The 6,594-nt window shown below is 41.8% G+C and overlaps 1 long non-coding RNA gene across 1 annotated transcript; it reads left to right on the forward strand.

The window, feature by feature from the left end:
• Nucleotides 1–781: 781 nt before the first annotated feature.
• On the forward strand, nucleotides 782–5,457 carry LOC100766081. Its single transcript, XR_003484829.2, has 4 exons — nucleotides 782–833; nucleotides 1,747–1,901; nucleotides 2,408–2,551; nucleotides 4,788–5,457. It is a non-coding gene; the product is annotated as an uncharacterized LOC100766081 (long non-coding RNA).
• Nucleotides 5,458–6,594: the final 1,137 nt, after the last annotated feature.

The raw sequence follows: 6,594 nt of genomic DNA on the forward strand, positions 1-6,594 counted from the left end.
ATATGCAAGTGTTAGATTGTCAAGCCATAAATTAACAAGATTTTTTTTTTAAAAAAAGAGAACTACAAGTGAAAATTGACTGGAATATGACAACTATTTTCTCCCTAAAAATTTGGCTTCAGTTGATCCTATGTAGTCACTTTTGTATCTTACCCCATACAATAATCAGTGAGCATGACTCTATGTTTCTCTGTCTGCTTAACTGGCTAGAAGGCTTCTAAGAGTTAGCTTATAAAAGTATACCACCCAGTAATATCAAAAAGTTCTCTGGAGCCATAAGGGAATTGTACAAAGCTTCCTAAGTTGCCAACTCTTGACAGAAATTGAATATGGCAAAAGGGAAAATTGTTGCTCCTGTCTCACAAGCCTAACTGCCATGTTTCCACACAGCCCAATGGTGTGGTTGCCATCCTAGGGCTGTGTGGTTGCCATGCTAGGGCTGTGTGGTTGCCATCCTAGGGCTGTGTGGTTGCCATGCTAGGGCTGTGTGGTTGCCATCCTAGGGCTGTGTGGTTGCCATCCTAGGGCTGTGTGGTTGCCATCCTAGGGCTGTGCATAGAAAAATTCACTAATTCATCCATGTAAGGATATTGCTTTATCCTCTGCTCTTTGACTTCCCAAACCTTGGAGACAGATGCATCTGACAGCATTTCCTCCAAATCTTCACTTGTTGTGGGATATTTGTACACTGTGATTGGTGCAATAAAAAGCTGAACAGCCAATAGCTAAGCAGGAGAGATAGGCAGGACTTCCAAGCAGAGAGAGACTGCTGGGAAAAAGGCAGAGTCACTAACCAGATACAGAGGAAGCAGGATGGGCAGTACTGAGTTAAGGTAAGGGAGCCCATGTATAAGAATGTCGATTAAAAGATATGGGTTAACCATCTGTAATGAGATCTGGTGCCCTCTTCAGGCACGCAGGCATACATGCAGGTGGAACATCGTATACATAATAAATAAATAAATGATTTTTAAAAGATATGGGTTAATTTAAGCTATAAGAACTAGTTAGGAACAAGCCTATGCTAAGGCTGGACTTTCATAACTAATAATAAGTTACCATGTCATTTTTGTGAGTGGCAGCCCAAAGAAAAATCCGTCTACATTCATTCATAGAGAATTCTACATTCAGCACAGAGACTGCCTGGGTACCCAGATCTAAGCAGCAACAGGTTCTGTCCCAATTTCTATGGCAGAACACTCCTTATTCAGCCTTCTCCTGATGCCTGTCACCTACCGTGTGTCTTAGTCAATGTTCTATTACTGTGAAGAGACACCTTGACCAAGACAACTCTTATAAAAGAAAACATTTAACTGGAGGTTTGCTTTATAGTTTCAGAGTTATCATGGTGGGGAGCATGGGAGCACACAGGCAGACATGGTACTGGAGAAGGAGCTGAGAGTTCTACAATCTGATCCTTAGGGAGAAAGATGGGGAGAGACTAACAGAGAGAAGTGGGGGAAGGGAAAAAGGGGAGGGAGGAAATAGAGACTGACCTGTGTCTGCTTTTGAAACCTCAAAGCCCACTCTCAGTGACACACTTCTTCCAGCAAGGCCACACTTCCTAATCCTTCTAATGCTTTCAAAGAGTTCCTTCCAATTCCTGGTGACTAGTCTTCAAATATGTGCGTCTATGGGGGTCATTACTACTCAAATCACCACACCAGGATAAGAAATGAAAGTAGAGCAGGTGTCTCGAGTGCAAACTTTGAATTTAGGGATTTCTGGGGTGATTTGTCTCTGCAGCAACCATTTCCAACGAAGCCACCTAGGAAGGAGAGGAACAGTTGGGACATGTCCCATCAGTACTTGGGACACTTTCCTGTGGGAGACCCTCCTATTTATAAAGCCAGACCAGGAAAAACCTGTCTCAAGCAATGGTGGGGACAGCTATTTGCAAGGTAAGCAAGTCCTTAAATAATTCATTTCTAGTGAAATCCCATCTGGTAAAAACTCACATGCTCCTGAAGTTTGGTGGTGATTTGTATAACAACAAAAATCCTACCACACTGTAGATGGAACATATTGAATTGAGCATGGAAACTCCCTAGGGACCTGATCTAAGCAATAAGCTTAACCTCGGGATCTGGCCCAGGCTCCAGACAGTGCTATTTAACAGACATCTATGGTATGATCACAATGTTTACTGTGAAAGCAATAAAGCCTTGCAACTGTTAGAGTCCAAGGAAGCTTCTAAATTTTCTCATAGCCTTACTCAACTATTTTTAATCATTTCTCTTTTCTAGGCTTGCAAATTTCCTACTTGATGAACATTGTAATTACCTTTATGAACATAAATTATTTCACATAATCAATTTGGTACTTTCTCAGGCCAGGCAGGGGGTGAATAAAACACTTTGAAATGGTGAGGTAGGCTACTTAATGCCTCTGCTTATTTTCTCCTCAGCCAGCTGTCAGCAGCAGCAGGAAACATAACTCAATGTGACCAGTTCTGCAGCTTGAGAATTCCTTCCAGGATCATCACTCAGGTGTAGCCAGGATCTTCACACACACACACACACACACACACACACACACACACAATTTCAAGGTAAGCCTGAAGTAAAAGACAAGAGTGTGTATGTACAAAAGGGTAGGTACAGCTTCGGTAGAGAAAAAGAGAACAAGGTATGTCTTAACGATGGCTGTGTCTATTTCACAATGGGATACTTGACTTTTGAGTTACACTCTTTAAAAAAAAAACCCACCTAGTCTACAAAACTAGCTAAAAATAATGGATTAAGAAAAAAGCAGTGTTTGGGTATGCTTATCTAGGAAAGGTGGGGTTTTCTTGTAAATGAGATTATAAGTCGATTTATGACTTCATTGCTTAAGTTTCCAGATAAGAGGGGATGGCTGATAAGATAAAATCTCAGTCTAAAAGGTCAAAGGAGTTCCTACTCTACACAGATCTTCCAAGGGTCAAGATGTACGCTTGGTAACTAACATGGTCAGAACTATGTGTGCAACTTTCTCAGAGGAAAAGAAAAAAAAAAAGGATAGCACTTTGCAGGAAATTTCATCAGCCGTGTTGAAATTCTTGACTCACAGCCAACAAAAGACTAGAGGCTGGCTGGGCTCTTTTCTTTTCTCATCGTTGCCTTGATTCTCCCTATCTTCCGTCTTCTGTACATGGTTTGTTACTCACCTATCATACAACATCCCTATAACAAAAGCAGGCTAATCAGAGAAAAGTATGATGGATTTAATTTGTCAGAAGGTTTAAAAAAGTGTGTGTGCATGCATGCTTCTACTTGTCTGCCTGTGGGCCAATGGGCCAGAAAAGGATGTCAAATCCCCCGGAAGTGGAGTTATAGGTGGATTGTGAGCTGCCCAGTGTGAATGCTGGGAGCCAAGCCCAGGTCCTCTGCAAGAGTGGCAAGGGCTTTTAACTGTCCAGTCATCATCTCTCTATCCCCCTAATCAGTCTTCTGGATCTCAGGACCTTTCATAAATTTCTGTGCTTAGATTCACTGGAGAAGGGACAGTGGTATAGAAGTGTGATTAGATGAAAGGCTGTGACAAATGGTGACATGCTAAGGGAAACTCAGCCAGGCTGTTGTGATTCTTGTCCTCTTTGTGTAGGTAAGGAGTTCAGGTGATACCACCCCACACTTTGTGGTGCTGGCCTACTGTTATTTTGAACTGAAGGCATATGGGGAACACCAGACACAGAGTGTTCTCCAAACTCCCCCTATCTGCTCGGAGAGAAATGCCCCTACATGCACTCAACTGTTACAAATTCTCTGTCTCAACCTTCAGATTTATCAGGGAAGATGAACTTGAGTAGCAGGCGGAAAAACTAGCGGTTGATACCACGACAATTACCTATCACCTAGTAATAATTACCTATTATTACCTAAGAATATCTTTTAAACTGCATAACTAGTCTCCCACCCGTTCCCTCCCTCCACTCTCTTATAACTCATGACCACAATTCTCAGAAGACGCCCCCACACACATACAAACTACTTCTTTTTATAGTTCAGCTTCCATCATCCAACATGACTTCAACTGCCATACTTTGTGGAACTCTTGCACGCTCATAGGCAACTGAAAGGTTTTCCCTTCTGATAGACGACTCTGTGTCAATGTAGCTTGGGCCCTGGCCAGCAAACCTGGAAAGGTGTAAGGGAGTCATTTCCCCTTCACTGAACATACTGTTTCCTCCCAATGAGTAGGGAAGAACCCCTCTAGAATGAGCTTCAAATGACCAACTTTCTAGGGGATTTCAGAGAATTTCTTTTTGGCCAGCCTTGGGGTTAGAGAAGCCAGAGTGACCAGAGTCTCTTCCATTTTCCTTTAAATCAAAGGACCTCAATGTTGAATTTTTTAAGCTCTAACATTGCAGAGTAGACTAAAACAGCACAAATATATTACCTTACACCACTGAATAACAGAAGTCTGCAATAGGTCTTTTAGTCTATAATTAAGAGGGCAAACCCATTTTCTTGCTTCTAGAGGTCACTGGCATTTCTTGACTTGTCTTCTCTTTTTCCATATCCAGAGCCAGCAGTGCAACAAGTACAAATCTCTCAAATCTATCTACCTACCTATCTATCTATCTACCGGTCGATCAATTGATCGATCTACCTACCTACCTAGCTACCTACCTGTCTCTGAGACTGCCTTGACTCCCTTTTCCGCATTGAAAGGCCTTTGTAGATATCATGAAACCCCCAAATATGTCTCCTAATATTCATGGCTTTTCCTTAAATCAAGGTGGCTAGTCAGAGAAACTGCACACCAGTGAACAGTCAGAGATGCATAATGATTTTTTTTGGTAGCTTCTTCTCTGACCAGAGAAGACCTTTGGAGACTGGAGATCAGACACTTCGCCCTGGGAGGCTTCAACTGAAGACAGAGATCCCTCTGCACCCCGTGAACACTCCACTCCACCCTTGAAGTCCTAGGTCATCCCCATTGCCCCATAGCCTAAACGGCCTTTGCTTAGCTCTATGTTGGATTCAGCCATTGTGCCCCTCCTTCTTTGGGACTTGCACTGAATCTGTGTGGCTCCCATGTTTAGTGTATAATAAGTTTGTATGTTCTTCTTCCTTAATTAATTTATCTCCGCACAAACTCAAATTATCAAAACCTCAAAGGGGGAAAAATGGAAACATTCCTACTTTGCACTGAGCCCTCCTAGATAATAACCCAAGAAAATTTTTCTTATCTTGAAGTCAATGGGTTAGAAAACTGAATTCCATCTTTAAGCCTTAAAATCTTGTTCTTTCACCTTACAAATAGTCAGTCTCCCTTAAAGGTGCTGCCCTTGATGGGGTGACCACACTAGAGTAGATGGCATGAGCACAAATTGAACTCTGTGGGTTATTAAAAAAAACGTGAAGTTAGGAGAGTGGGACATGGACATAGGAGGAGGTGGCGTAGAAGGCAGGGTGTGTCTGATCACAAATGCATTGTATGAATGTATGACTTTTCAAAGAATTAATAAAAACAACATATTCAACAACAACAAATTCCTAATCCCTGTCATCAGAGAGGCAGAGTTGAATCCAGAGGTTCACAACCACCCATGCTCAGCAGCCTATGAATCAAATTGTCTGTGTGGATTTTACTATAAAATAGATGGTTTTATTACATTTCACTGTCTGGTACCTATTAAATGTTCTGCATAAGTGAGTAAGTTCAGTTTTTGTGTTGTCAATTGCCCATGCCTATGTTTTTCAGCTAGCCTAGAATTTACTATGCAGACTTGGTTAGCCTCAAACTTGCAGAAATCTGCCTGTGCTTCCCAAGTACAAAAGGGTGTGTTGGTTTTGCCTTTTAAAGGTTGGTTTTAACAGCCCTGGAATCACCCAGCAGCCGACAACTACATATTAGTCACCAGGAGCTGGAACAATTCTTCTATGTATACTCCAGCTAACAATAATTTTGTGGTTTAGAAAAAAATGTTCCCTGAAGGGAAGGTTTAAATTAAAATAAACTGAGGAGATATTCTATTTACCAAACCGCCAGCGGTGCCAGTTTGGGATGTAAATATTCTTTAGAAAGTCTTATGCTAGGCACTAGGCTCCTAGTAAACTGATGACAAATCAGTGGCCAAGACCCTCATACATTACAGGACTCATATCAGGAAAGGTATCTATTGTCTTAATTCTTTTGATGTAACTTTCCAACTTCAAAATGCTCTTAGTTGGGCGTTGGTGGCACACGCCTTTAATCCCAGCACTCGGGAGGCAGAGGCAAGCGGATCTCTGTGAGTTCCAGGCAAGCCTGGTCTCCAGAGCAAGTGCCAGGATAGGCTCCAAAGGTACATAGAGAAACCCTGTCTCAAAAAACAACAACAAAAAATGTTCTTAGTTGTCTGTGGCTAAAACCTGTGCATGCAGTTGGGTTGTAAATATACAGCCATACATCTAGCTTGAAAATGAAGCTCCTTGGACTTATTTAAATGTTGTAGGTACTCAAGAGATTGAGGTTGGTTTTAAAATGCCCAAATATGGGTGTAAAATGATTAATTAACAACATAAAAGCTAATTTTCAGTGTCAAATACCCCAAATTTTCAATGTCTACAAACCCTTCTAGCCCCAGCTTCCTTGTAGCTAAGGCGCTGGTAGCTGGTGGTTAGA

The sequence above is a fragment of the Cricetulus griseus genome, chromosome 4 (genome assembly GCF_003668045.3).
Source record: "Cricetulus griseus strain 17A/GY chromosome 4, alternate assembly CriGri-PICRH-1.0, whole genome shotgun sequence".
Classification (NCBI taxonomy): Eukaryota; Metazoa; Chordata; class Mammalia; order Rodentia; family Cricetidae; genus Cricetulus; species Cricetulus griseus.